This window comes from Vanessa tameamea, chromosome 9, assembly GCF_037043105.1.
Source record: "Vanessa tameamea isolate UH-Manoa-2023 chromosome 9, ilVanTame1 primary haplotype, whole genome shotgun sequence".
NCBI classification, from domain to species: Eukaryota; Metazoa; Arthropoda; class Insecta; order Lepidoptera; family Nymphalidae; genus Vanessa; species Vanessa tameamea.
Window position 1 is genome coordinate 2917938 of NC_087317.1, and position 16092 is coordinate 2934029.

Sequence of the window (16092 nt, forward strand, 5' to 3'; positions counted from 1 at the left end):
AACAACATACTACTTTGGATAAAAACACACAATTTTAACTTAAGGCAAGAATGTCTATGGGGCCCTGAATATCTCCTAGGATTTGGAGGCCTGCAGACGTGGACCTATCGTCGGGACGTATAATCGCAAGCGATTCTGTGACGTCCCCCGAAAAGACAGAGTGGGTACCGTTGGTTATTTAGTGGGTATTCCGGCGCCTCCAGCGCCACCGAGTTCCACATACCCCACATCATGTGGGGAAAAGGCGTAAAGGCTTTATTCCAGCTAAAAAAGGATGTCTATGTCTGTGGAAAAAAAGTAATGATAATAATTATTATACATAGTATAAAACAAAGTCGCTTACTGCGGTCTGTTCATATGTGTGTTTAGATCTTTAAAATTACACAACGGATTTTGATGTGTTTTTTTTCAATAGATAGATTAATTCAAGAGGAAGGTTTATATAATACGAGCGCAATATAGCAGAAAAACACTTATGATTTTAGAGGTTTCTATAGTACTGTCGTAAATAAACATTTTTTTTTTGCGGTTACATTGCAAACGCTGACTGAACCCTACGAGATAGATCAAAATAATGTACTACAGTATTTTACACCCTAAAAGGTCTTGAAAAAAGTTCTTGATATGTTTATCTCTTAGGGATAACCCACAACAACCATTTGTTATCCTTTTCATTTTTACGAGAAGTAATGGTTTATTTTCGAAGCGATTTTAAGCAATACAGCATTAATTTTATCCAATTAAATATCTTTAATACATTGTGCATTTAATATAGATCAATATGGCCTTTTACAGCATGTAATTTAAAATAATATTTTCGAAGATATTAAAGATTTAAAACTCAGGGATATAGCGGTTTGTATTGTCTAATGACTTTCTGTAGTATATTTAGTATCAGCAATGCACCCGTGCGAAGCCGGGGCGGGTCGCTAGTTTTCTCTATTTTGCATCACGCCACAGAATTTTAGGAAAACGTGTACATTAATTGATCTTAAACTAAGTCCCATAGAATTAGTTTTGATGATCAGTCGCTGTTTACGTTTCATTTTATCTTATTAACGTATTTATTTACTTATATTATACGACATTTTTTTCTTATTGTATAAAATTGTAATATCCACGAATGCTGATGCTTGGATAAACTCAAACGGGAATTGTTACAGCATAACTGCTTATTAGAGCATAAAAATAAAATGTGTATTTCATTCAAATAAAAATAATATTATAGTCAATGGTCCATGTCATTTTCTGACATTACTCGTTTGTGTTCTGTGTTCTTTCGAGTTTGTTATTAGAGAATGATCTGTATTACCTCTGTATACGGGCGTGAAATTGTAGAATCTCTAAAGTAAACTAACAGCCTGCAAATGTCTCATATCTAGGTTAAGACTTCCTCTCCCGTTTGAAGAGAAGGTTTGAAGCTCATTCGCTGCTCCAATAGCTGCAGAGCTGCTGCAAAGCTGGTGGATACACATGTGGCAGAATTTCGTTGAAATTAGACACATTATGGTTTCCTCACAAAGTTTCCCTTCACCGCCTATCACGAGATGACTTATAAGCACAAACACATGGAAATTCAGTGGTGTTTTCTTGAGTTTAACCCCGCAATCATGGGTTCTAACAACTGGGCTATTCCGGCACATCGCGGTATCTAAAGTAATCATCTCTAAAGTTTTGGGAATCAATGTAAACGTCCGTATCGTTAAAGCATCATCATCATTGCTCTTATTCAATTTTTCAGGTGTCGGTGTGGTAAGTTCATAATATTGCATAATTCATACAGGATGTGTCAGACATTTATGTACATCCAATTTTAGCTGTCTGACGCTAATTCCCTTTGGGAATACTTTTGTTGTAGCATTGGTTGCTACAATAATACAAATTTTAAAAGTGCCATGTTTTAATGATGTAGTAATACTCATCATTTTATTTTTAAAATTAGTTAGTTAGGTAGTACTTAACTATACTATCCACATCGTCATAATATGTAAAATCGTTCAAACCCAGGGTAATTCCATAAAAAGTTATTGGTTTTGTATGTCAGAAAATTCACAGTAGCAGGAGTATAAAAGTGCGTTAATTTTCGAGTCTTCCGAAAAAAATATAAAATCTTGGTCCTACGCCTGAACCCTTTAAAGTTGTGTCGGATTTGCCGTTCCAATAGATTATGAGGTTGAGTAAGTATAGACTGCATCTATTTGTGTATATAGAGAATAGAGAGTGCATATAATTATGCCTTGCGTGATTGACTAGACTTTTTGTGGTATATTTATCAAAAGAGCAGGAGGCTCACCTGGCGGAAAGTGACTGTCACTGCAACACCGGGATGCTTGCAGATACGTTGCTGGACTTTATGAAATGTAAGCTCGTTCTTAAAGGTTCCAAGGTCCCAAGTTACATCGGTTCGAAAAAACCACCGGCGAAAGTTTGTTTCACTTGTGTGTTTGTGGGTTGCAGAAAATCTAGGTGGTGCGGATGTAGCCCTTAGCCATAAATAGAATAACTGCCATGGCTGAAATCTTGGTTCACTTGATAATAGGGCGTCGTGCAAGCCCAAGAGTGTAGATCGCACTCATTACAATAAATTCTACTGCCAAACAGCAAAATTTAGTATTGTTGTATTCCACTTCGAAAGTTGAGTGAAGTAGTTTAACTAAGGGTACAAGGGACATACCATCTTAGAAAATAGAAAAACATTCGTGTTGATTTATTTTTATTAACAATCTTATAACACTATCATGTCAAGAGATTTAGAAAATATTTTACACGCTTTTATTTAATTTTCTATTTTATTCAAATATCTTGTTATATCTCTAATTTAAGTTACACAAAGTAAAAAAAATACGACAAACGAAAATTGTTTATTTTTGCTAACATAAATAAAGTGATAATGGACCTTATCAAATATTACCAAAGACTCACTAGATTCTAAATATCTTAACTCGATCAGATAAATATTTTCATAAACATAAGTTAATGAAATCAGTTTCACTATAAAATTAATTTGTAACTTCATATATAAAACGTGATACAAAAACATGTAAACTACTACATACAGAAGCCACTAAATTTACTTCAGCATTCTGTCAAAGAATGATAGTATCGTAAGAAAAAGTTTTTAAAATATTCCAATGTATATTTTAAACATATTGAAGTAGGATATTTGTACTGTAATATTTCTGTATTTGAATAATATACTTTAAGTATATATTAATGCTAAAATACAAGAGTAATAAAAAGCTAGAGAAATAATTGCTAGAATAACAAATGGGCTATCTGATCATATATTTACTCCGCACTCATAAAGCGAGCTATAAAAGCGAAACAATCACATTTTCGCCGACGAAATATTTGTACGGATAAAAATCTTTTCATAAATTATCAGCCGGAAAAGCTACATGCTTTTCAATAAAAAAATCGTTGGAGCAAACGTTATATTTTGGTTGTAGTAAATGCGTTTACCATAGACTATAGGTATTGTAAGAGTTGCCGTCACGGGATCTAATTTTAACTCTCAGTTAGCAAGAAATAGTATGCAATTAAAATACTGGGGAAAATATCGTTTCGGAATTCGTGACATTGATGTTATTAACACAACATTACAGTTTATTTAATATTACATCTGAGTACGAAACGCGCACTAAGGGTCAAAGGTTAAATCACCATACCGTCCTTGAACTTGGACATTTTATTGCTACTATTATTTGTCACGATAGTGGCTATAGTTACGCTTACTGAGCAAATATTCATGTGGCTATTACGATTCTAAAGAAACAGATCCCTTTGAATCACAGATAGAAGGTATATTCTTAGTGAAATGGATCTCTAAATAGGCCTGAAGTCAACCGTTGTGTTATTACTTTCGCCGGTTCACAGGTAAATTCTCCATAAACGTTCCATAAACATCTTTTGACATCACCAGCAACGCTTCATAAATCTAAAATATCGTCTTATATAAAGCCAAATTCATTATTCATAGCTCGGCATTAGTAAATAATTCCGTTGTGTAATTTAAGTAAACAGATCTGACAATTAAACTCAATTATCCCCGTCTCAGCCTGAATAAGCAGATCTGAGCCGAGATTTATGCGCTGAAGATAAATTAGGGTTTTATGTGGGTGTAAACGGAATAGAAATATCTATAAAACGTATAATAATTGATTATATTGTGGTGAATTTACTTAGATTTTTATACAGGGTTAAAGTTAAAACCGACGCGCACAATCTTGCATTGGTTAGGTATGTATTAAACTTATTTGCGAGACATTCAAAGAGCGAATTTAAGTTTTGTTCGAATATGAATTTCTGCCACCGTCTCATCGGCTCAGCGTGTCATCCGCGGAAGACCCCGAAATAAGAATAAAAAAAGAGCATCAAATATGATGCGGAATGATTTGACCAATTCGGTAGTTGAGTTCTAAATTTTATTTTAAATTTGTATTTTAGTTTTATTTACATTTGTTTTTAATTAATTTTGTGTGAATTTAAAAGAGCGAACTTTAGTCCGAATTCGTTCATGTTCGAATACGCATTTCCACCGGCGTCCTTTGTGGTCATTTTATTTCGGTTGTTTTGAAATAAGTTCCCAGTTTATATATATTTTTGGAGAGCTGATAAAACGGATATGTTTTTAAAATAATCTGCAGGACAAGTTTCATAACGATTTTTTTTTGTTTTTAAGGCATTTTTGTGGAAAAAAAATAATTGAAATAATATCTTTTTCCGTCTCGCATTTTTACTTTTGGACCGATAATTATTGTTTTAATATTGACAAATCACCAGTGTTTATTTGTTTTTATAAGTCAGAAGAAAAATATAGATTTTAATTGATACTTTTTTTTAAATAAATTATTGAAGTTGCATTTTCGACTCTTTTTGAAAAAATCTAAAAAACGTGATAACTCACAAATGGTTCACTTTTTCATCATGCATATGAAGGTTAAAATTATCGCAAATAATCACCCCTATCACCTCCCAACGGGAATACGTCGAATTACCAATAACCCTGTATATAGAAACGAAACGGTCGTGTGGAAAGACCAAAATCCAAACCACACATACAAGATTTACTGTAACTTTTTTCCTATGTATATGTAGTACACAGAATAAGATAAGGAAAAAGCTTTCATTTTTCAAACTAAGTGAGCCTATTCCGATTCAGTTTTATATTTCACCTGTTGAAGCAATTTGTTGAGTACTGACAAATTGTGCGGTGAAGAGGTGTGTAGATGACTTTTAACATTTTGAATACGATTCGAACATTCTAGTAAATGATATATTGAATCAGCTAATTGAATGCATAAACGGTGAATAGAACAATTTATTCAAGTTCTCTTAGACGCAATACAAAAAAACGTTTTTTTTTCAAATATGCTCCTGATGGTAAGTGGTCACGACCATCACGTAAACAATCAGACTTATTTAATTTCAGAAAGAAACTCATGAGTCATACTTCCGGCACTATTTTTAAAGTAAATTTCTAGTCAATCCTCAAGTTTGAAACTTTGACCAGTAGCTGAAAATCACAACGTACCAACAAAGCGTTCTTTCGAAGAAATTCTTTCACGCATCAAAGTATATTCTTTCTTGATAAAGGAAGTCTCAAGAGTTAGAATTCGTATGAATAATTCAAAAAACCTTTTTAAAATAGCCACTTCTTTGTCCATTATATTTTAATCTTCTATTAATTCTCTTTTTTGTGTTATTGATGCGATTTCCAATATTAGTTCACGTTGGTATTTAACTGATGTTAGCTGTCCGTCCCGAAATAGTAAGGTCAGTATCGAATAGAGAACAGAGAACACAATTTCAGCTTACTTAAATGGAAATAGTTGATGTATATATATTGAATAACGCATATGCAATTTGAATGATATAGTCTTATTTAAGATATTTCGTTCAAAGTCAAAGTCAAAATCTTTATTCAATATAGAAGCATTATACTTGCTGTTTTTAAAAATCTACAAGAGGCTTGGAAAAAATCTCATCTCAGACCTGAGAAGAACTGATCGATCGATTTAACATAATGCACATACTTGAGTTCTATAATGTATCCTGTACAGGCTAGTCTTCCAATGGAAATTGTAGCTGAAATCACTGAGGACGAAATCATAATAAAATGTCATTAAGTCTAATCTATTAAACTTCTTGGTATCTATCTATTATTTCTTTCATAAATCAATAAAGGTTTGGACTGTTTAAAGTATTTTGCAAAGGTAAAAGAAAAAAGTTATCTACATTTATATAAGTACTATTCTTCATATATTATGTCGTACACGAAACAACTCAAGATCTGAGCAACGTTTGTAAAATCACTTCAAGTTTCCGTAATTTCAACCGAAGCTAATTAACTTTACAGCTTCAAAGTTATGAAGTAGAGTTCAACTCGCTGTAATGATTGACATAAACCCTTATACTAGATGGATACCGGAGTTTGTAGTTTGAAAACTGTTATTTTTTTTTTATCTCTATGCATATTAGCATTCATCAAGTGGTCGAAATTCAACCATTATGGTTGAAACAATTTCAGTTATTATATTTTGTACTCTAATTTTAATGTTTTTATTGATGACGCTAATGCTCTTCGATAACTACCAAAATGAATTGGTTAAAAGAGGAGAAGAGGGCAGAACTGCTTTGCTTATATTTTATAAATATTATATAGTGTGGTGTCGTTATGTGTTCAATTTCAACCCGCAGCCGGTGAAGCAAGCTTCAAACTTACTCAAAATTAAGAGGAGAGCTTAGCCTAAAACTAAGTCATTTACTTTACTTCACGTCACATCACTTGACTTCACTTCGCTTCAGTTTACTTTACTTTATGGATTATCCTCAGAGGAGTATACAGTCAACTAGAGATCGCCATTAACTTTCAGCGAGTAATAGCTTGTTATACTATAGTTTTATAATAATTATTTGACAATATAATATCAAAATTAAAAAAATAAAGTGCAGTATGTGTAGGTAACCAGAATGAGTATAAAATAATCTCTCGAAAAAAATTAATAAGCTGTCAGATTAAAAATGTCCATTCACGTTCGATAATGTATTATCCGATTATATAAAATGGCACCACTAAGTAATTTTATAAACTACGTTTATTTTTTATTTTTAAAATCCTATATATATTATAAACCGATCAGAAAAACCTTTTTGGGTTTGGTCGTTTCGAAATCGAAAGCCTTTTTTTTTTTTTTGTTTAACTTTAAAATACTGGTTTTTTACAGACACAACAGTAACAGACGTTCAAATTTTAGATATAATTTAAGTTGTTATTAAACTGTTTTCATATTAAAGAAGTCACGTGACTAACATGATTCAGAATAAACGCTTTCAAAATAGCTCGTTAAGTTTAAAAGAAGCAACTTGAGTATGAAGTCTTAACAACTTTGAGAAGAGTTGCCAACTTTTAATCCCTATTTAAACTCTTTGGGTTATGGGGTTTTAGAGGCAACGTTTTTATATTTTTCATAAGCTAAAATACGTACTTAAAACATGTTTTCGTTTATGTTTAATATATTTGTTTAGTGAATGATGAGAGGCAAACATTATGTTTACACTTGCTTAGTTTGTGATTAGAATTAATCTTGTGCGCAGTGATGATAATATATTCTGTGACATTGTAACCACACGTCGAAATTAAATTCGGCTAAATCCTATACTTATACCTACAGTGTAGAAGCAAGATGAAATAATTTATTCTTAAACGTTTAGATTATTTGCGCGCTCTTAATATTAAATAATAGAATTAATAATATTTAAGTGATTCTATTTTTAATGAGTTACTTATTTGTTCAATGAAAATTAAAAGAAATTTTAACTCAAAAAATATTTGTGTGTAACATATAACTTCCGTAAATTTCAGCTCATTTAAAAAATAAAATAAACCTTGTCCCGTGATTTATTTGTGTAGACGAACAAGTAAACTAAATAATTTGATGTGAACTATTTTATCTATTCAAATTTTCAAACTTAGTAGGAGTAAATACGAGCACTTAAATCCCACGACAAGTTTTTATATCATATAAAAAATTATGTCAAATGTGAAATGTCGTTATAAGTTAACAGTAAAAGTTTTAGTGTAAACGTTTATTTTTTTATCGCATTTTAAAAAAGCTTATATTTTTTACTTTTAATTTATTTTCACTTTTAAATTAGGACTTTCATTGAATACCCATATTATAGGCAAGCACTAAAAACCATGCATTGTCATTCAAACTGTACGTGTATATATAATTTCAGCTCCATCGGTTGAAGATATCTGCTTCCAAATTGAGTTGCAAGATTGCATCCGTACATACTTACATTGCGAGTTAAATGAAATTTAAATTTGACGCAGGAATAAATTATAATCTGGAACAGCACATATACATTACTTTAAATGCCGTGAACATACATAACAATGACGCGCGGTCGAAGCCGAATAAATGATCTTATTCTATGAAAGGAAAAGGGTCGTTTCATAGAATAAGGTAATATATTTTTTTTAATTAATCGAATGAAAGCTGTCAAAGAGCCGATTTAAATTATGTTCCATTGTGTGGTCGAGATAGTTATCGTATTTCGTGTCGCCAACCATATTTTTTTTACGATATTAATATTTATAGTAATATTTCTATAAACACGTATAAGAAGAAAACACGATAAATTCATCACGATTTTTACAATTATAATAATATGAAAACTTTTTTTAAAGTTCGATTAAGTATATTTACAATTAAAACTTAAATTATATTGTTGAAAACTTATTGTTTTACCTTAATAAAGGCAGGAACTCGAAGTTGTAAATCGATTTAAGTTTTTGAATGAACTTCAAACAAAGATATATTGTACGTTCGGCTTCTGTTTAATTATTTGTAAACGTCAACAAAGGGAAAACATAATAATCTAAGTAACAAACAGGAGCAGCTCCTTATGAATACCTACGAGAATTGTACTCGATAATAGGCTAAGTAAAAATACTATAAGTAAATATTATGCCTGAATAAGCGTTCGTATTATCTAAGGGTTTATTTTGCATAAATAGACTTCTTTGTTAGTCTTGAAAGAACTACATGTTGAACGAGATGATCGGGTTAAGTTGAAGATTAAAGTGGGGCTACGCTAAAGTCAAACATTTTTATACCTAGTAATTTTGTTCGCCGTGTGCAATAGAAATAATAGCCCGATAATATCCCACTGGGCTAAGAACTCATATCCTTTGGAGGAGAAGGTTTTAGAGACTTGCAACGTGGTGGGTGGGTACACAAACATATACATCTCACCTTCTTAATCACGATGTTTCTGTACTGCCAAGCAATGCAACGAATTTTAAACCCAAATTAAGGATAAGATAATTCAGTGATGACTGCTCGGTTTAGACCTCGCAATCTTTGGTTATGATTCACGAATTCTAACCACCTCGGTTCTAGCTCGCCATACGTATCGTAAATTGAACGATGAGCGAACGCATAGCAGACGAACAATTATTATCCGATGCAATGATATCTCCCGCGCGCAATTGTATTCATAATTAATGTATTTTATTGGATAATTAGGTCAAATATATTATTCGGAACGATAATTACTCAATACCTGCCTTTAATATGTCGCCCATCTAATCAGTAATGTTGTATATATAATATATATATCTATGTATAGAATAACTCTACTTGGTAGGACTTTGTATAGGCCCATCTAGTTGGGTACCACTCTATTATTAAAATTAAATATTCTTCCACCGAACGTTATGTATTGTTGTATTCCGGTTTGAAGGGTAAGTATAACTATAGGCACAAGGGACATAACAGCTTAGTCTCAAAGTTGGTGGTGCATTGGCGATGTAAGGCTTAAAATTTCTTACAGCACCAATGTCTATGGGAGGTGGTAATTACTGAACGTCAGGTGGCAAATATGGCCGTCCGTTTGCGTTTATCATATATATATATATAAATAATGTACATACAATGAGGATGGCATAGGACATCTTCGCAACATTCACCATTAAAAAGTCAGGTAAAAAATTAACATAGATTATGTTTTTTTCATTTGTTAATTTCAATGTCGTGTTTACCGATTAATTCAGTTTTAGTAATTACTAGCGACCCGCCCCGGCTTCGCACGGGTGTATTGCTGATACAAACCGCTATATCCCTGAGTTTTAAATCTTTAATATCTTCGAAAATATTCATTTAAATTACATGCTGTACAGGGCCATATTGATCTATATTAAATGCACAATGTATTTAAGATACTTAATTGGATAAAATTAATGCTGTATTGCTTAAAATCGCTTCGAAAATAAACCATTACTTCTCGTAAAAATGAAAAGGATAACAAATGGTTGTTGTGGGTTATCCCTAAGAGATAAACATATCAAGAACTTTTTTCAAGACCTTTTAGGGTGTAAAATACTGTAGTACATTATTTTGATCTATCTCGTAGGGTTCAGTCAGCGTTTGCAATGTAACCGCAAAAAAATTTTTTATTTACGACAGTACTATAGAAACCTCTAAAATTATAAGTGTTTTTCTGCTATATTGTGCTCGTATTATATAAACCTTCCTCTTGAATTAATCTATCTATTGAAAAAAAACACATCAAAATCCGTTGTGTAATTTTAAAGATCTAAACACACATATGAACAGACCGCGGTAAGCGACTTTGTTTTATACTATGTATAATAATGATTATCATTACTTTTTTTCCACAGACATAGACATCCTTTTTTAGCTGGAATAAAGCCTTTACGCCTTTTCCCCACATGATGTGGGGTATGTGGAACTCGGTGGCGCTGGAGGCGCCGGAATACCCACTAAATAACCAACGGTACCCACTCCGTCTTTTCGGGAGACGTCACAGAATCGCTTGCGCGTGTACGTCCCGACGATAGGTCCACGTCTGCAGGCCTCCAAATCCTAGGGGATACTCAGGGCCCCATAGACATCCTTGCCTTAAGTTAAAATTGTGTGTTTTTATCCAAAGTAGTATGTTGTTCCTGTACATAGGTGACAATTAAATACTGAACAATATTAGATATATTCACTCACGAAGACAAGTCCACGGTGAATTATTATAGACGTGTACCAGAATGAGCAGTAACACTTAGTGTGTGAGACCATAAATTGTAATGACAAATCAGATTATATTTGTTAAGTTTAATTTATTAAATATTTATTTATTTAACATTGACTGACTTTATTTATACAACTTATTTTATTACATGACAAAGGTGGCTGAACTCGTAACCAATTTATTACTTTACCAAGATGCTTTGCGAGGGAAGTAAACAGTTCAATATCAATTAAGCGTAGCCAGTAAATCATGAATATCAATTGTTTACCTTTCTTCGCCATTAATTTGAAGTTTACGGAGTTTATTTTATAACACTACAAAAAAATGCCTTGGAAGATCTTGCCGGCTGGATGTCTATGAAAAGCTGGGCCGGCTGAGAATTCTTTTGCTGCTAGTTTATTTTCCAGTTTCGCCCAAATTCACATAAATACACTCGAACACGCATATATTCTATAGTTTAAAATTTTAATTTATTTGCTATTAATTATAATTATTTTATTTTAATTCTATGGCTTTGTTAAACAATATTATTTCATTATTGAAATTCTATCAATCAAATTATGCCACATGTATATCCACCGACCCTCATCGAACAGCGTGGTGGAATAAGCTTCAAGATTATTCTCAAAGGGAGAGGAGATCTTAGCCTGGGCTAATGATGACAAACATTTGCAGGACGTTCTTTTAATATTACGTAACTCAACGTAACTTTTATTAATCTATAATAAATAATAGAGAAGAGTGAATATGTTTGTACCTAAGTAGATAAACATATACCGTTAAGTCTTTTATGTAAGTTTTTTTAAGACCTAAAATTTTCTAGTACATTGTTATGACCTATCTCCTAAAACTTAGCCAGAGTTAGTCATATAAGCGTATACAACATTGTTATACGTCAAATGACCGTCATAGTTCAGACATTTTGTGACTTTTTATCGACAAATTATCTCAACAAATGTTCCTCCGTATTAAAATCCGTTCAAGAAGTAAGCAAAGATATAGACAGAAACAGAAAAATATTTAAAAAAAAAACAATGAGCAGCATAAACAGAAATGAAAAAAAACAGTGAACATACACTTTAGTATATATGGTTACAACGTTGTTATCCAACCCTCTATTAAAACCATAAACGGGGTAGACTTACATGCGAACGCAAATTGGAGACAGGAAGGTACGCGTTACCTGTCGTCTTTGACTCTGACAAGCGAACAACTCGCTAGGGATTCGGCACCGTTCCATATATGTATAGATTAAAGACCTTTGCAGAAGTGACGTAAATCTACTTCACTAATATGTAACTGCATATTAGAGAACCATTTGTAAGACTAGTCTTTATAAACAAAAAAAAAATGGCACGTATGAACATACTTTTTTCCATTGTGTAATTTGATATCATTAAACAAACTAAACAATAATTTAATTATGTACTTATGTACATCAGCGACTACATTCATTATTAATAAAACATTGCAGTTTTAAAACTAAAATAACTTAAGGTGCAATTTGATCAGATTTCATTTGACAATTTAATGTTTTCTATTACAAAATTTTGATAATTATAAGCAATCGTTTTAAGTATATTTACCAAATAATATATCAATAGGTAAACATATTATGTATATAAGTATAATTAAAGAAATTTAGGAGGCTACTCCAAACGAATGTGATAAAAACAAACGCAACCGAAAATAAAAAAAACATACCGACTTACGAAGTTATATTTCAATTATTATGGGTATTGTGATTTATCACTTCTAATATCAATATTTACTCCGAGGAACACAAGTAGCTGCGATCGAGAAACTCTGAGGAATTGTAAATAATGCCAACAGGATTTTATAACCTCTATACGGATATCAGTACATGACATCCTTGGTGACACAGAATTTGTTCATTTGAATGAAATCTATAAATACATATGTTCTGACTGACTACCGACGATCAGAAGAAACTTTTATCTGTTCCCAAGATTGGTAGCGCATTGGTGACCACTTACCATCAGTTAGCACATTTGGTTTTTCACCTACCGTAAAAAAGTTACCAGATTTTTTGAAAATATAATTTACGAGGTGTTACTTAATCTTTAGTTAATTTAATCGAACTGTTCAAAAGTACAATTAAATTGATATCTAAACAAAAAAATATGGTCTTAAATGATTTCGGGATTACACAAACGTACTTAAAAACCCATGTATAGAAAAAAGAGTACACTACTAAAATACATCAAGCGAAGTCGCAGATATCACTTAATATTATTAAATAAAGGAAAATTAATATGTCAGAAACGTTATGATTTCATTCCGTTCCTCAATACGACTTATATTTATGGCTAAATGCCGGAAGAAGTAAATGACATGCTATAGAAACTAGGTGCGAGGTAATGGGCAGAAGAAAGTCAGTCGTCAATCGATCAAAATTAATCTATCGGCGTTGGACAGACAGATGATCAGTCACTCGTTGATTTGCTTCGTAACTGGAGATCAACAAACCTTTGTCGTCAGTATTGTGCTTGAAAGTAATATTAAGATGTCTTGTTTATCTTGTATTCAATTTAAAAAGGTGTGTCTGTTCATGTGCTATCTTCGTAGTACGCTTTTGATAGTTATATATAAAGTTTAGTAATATACTTTCGTCTTCAATTAAGGTCTCCTGTCGGCATACTATTAGTCTTTGACTTATGAGCATTACTTATAAAGTCATTACCGCCCAGAGATATTGTGGCAAAATCGTAACTTTGATTTTAACTAATTTTATTCAAATAAAAACTCAAATAGAATATACAAATCATGACGACTTAAAATTATTATAGTATACCAGCTGTGTGAATCTCTATTATATTTAACCAAAAAGTCGTTTCCATAAATTGAAGAAATGAGTAGAGTGGATTATCAATTGTGATTCTCACTTTGTTAAATTATAATTACAACTAAATATTAGACAACATCACATACATTACTCTGATCTCAATGTAAGTAGCTAAAGCACTTGTATTATGGAAAATCAGAAGTAACGACGGTACCAAAAACACCCAGACTCAAGACAACATAGAAAACTAATGAACTTTTTCTACATCGACTCGGCCGGGAATCGAGTCCGGAACCTCACCTTATCCACGAAAACCGGTGTACACACTACTCGACCACGGAGGTCATAACTATTTGGAAACACAACTGAACATTTGTACTAAATAATTTTAACATTATTTATTTAATATACTGAAAAAAAAACACAAATTTGTTCATGTAGAAGATGGAATTCGTAAGCAATGATCCATTTATCAATATAATTGCATTACATACAAAGAATCTATAAAAATAACCACCGAAAAATTATTAAGCAAATCACGCCCTTAAATACTAAAACATGATAGCACATTATTCTTTGCAGTGATACTAGGCCCTTCTTATTCGCCGTCAGATTACGTCCGTGGTTTGTGTGTCGGCTTAGACGATAATATTTATTTTGGATAGGCTTATGCTACCTTGGGTCGACTTTTAATTTTTTATGCTCTTATGGTAACTTAAGATAAAATAAAATATAGGGTCGGTATTTTCTCGTCTGTAAATATTTACTATATATAATAACTCATTTCTTGAAACAGAAATATAGTTTTAGGGAGGATATTGGCTATGTTGTTGATTTATATGTAGATTTTGTGAGATATAGCTTATTGTGACACGGTCCGAGAAAATTGTCGGTCCGGGCTATCAAAGCGAATGCTGTTTAAGCTACAAAATGTGTATAAAAGTCAGCGATGGCATTTATCTATCTACATATATAAATATATCTGTTATGGGTACGGCCAGTTATACATTTTATATTTTTAAAAAATCTGAGAAATGTTAACGGCTACTTCAGTTTAATTACATAAATATTGTTACAGTACATTAATCCTTATCAAAATTGATAACACTTTAATTTGAGACGTTTTATATAGGCATATATTGTTTTTTTTTTATGATATCGGTAAGCGGACGAGCTAATTGCGCCGCCCATAGACAATGGCGCTGTAAGAAATATTAACCATTCCTTACATCACCAATGCGCCACCAACCTTAGGAACTAGAATGTTATGTCCCTTGTGTCTGTAGTTACACTGGCTCACTCACCCTTCAAGCGGGAACACAACAATACTGAGTACTCCTGCTTGGCGGTTGAATATTTGATGAGTGGGTGGTACCTACCCAGACGGGCTTGTACAAAGTACTACCACAAAGTAAATTGTATTATATTTCAACTAGTAGTTTTAGAAATATTAGAAATAAACACAAGTAGGCAATTTGTGTTTATTTGGTATTAGTACAGCATACATAATCTATGATTAGTGAACATCGCATTGATTAAAAATTATCACGAATACCCGTACGAACGTTTTAGTAATGTAGGAAAGTTTTACATACAGTTTTAATTACAAATATTAATATAATATCTCGTTCTATTCAAGTAAGCTAATTGAAAACGATACGTAATCAAAATACGTATAAACAAACTAGCTTTTCAATTGCATTGAAACATTACCGACGCTGGTATTTGCTGCGTATTTGCATACGTAGAATTTTTATGTAAATCGCTTTCAGATATGTCGAATGTGTTGTTTATAAAATTTTAAACGATCGTGATTTTATTTATTATCAGATTATTTATGATGTTTTATTTTTTTAACACGCTTATATTAGGTTCACTTGTAACTATCTATGTAGGAAAACCTTGGAATCTTAATGACCCACTTCACGGTCTTCGATTAGGATGACATTTTGCACACGCTCCGAATTCTGATGACAATACATGACTAGCTAAGAAACGTCATTACAAATCCAATATGGCGGCCCCCCCAAGATGGCGGACTGGCTGTTTGAAATCCACCCACATGATATGGATATTAAATGAAAGTGTTTGCTGTCAGAAATACGAAAAAAATAGTCACGTGACTTAAATCCTATATGGCGGACGTCCAAGATGGCGAACAGGCTATTTTAAATGCACCCACATGATATGGGTATTAAATGAAAGGGTTTTCTTTTGTAATTTTTAGTGCGTGC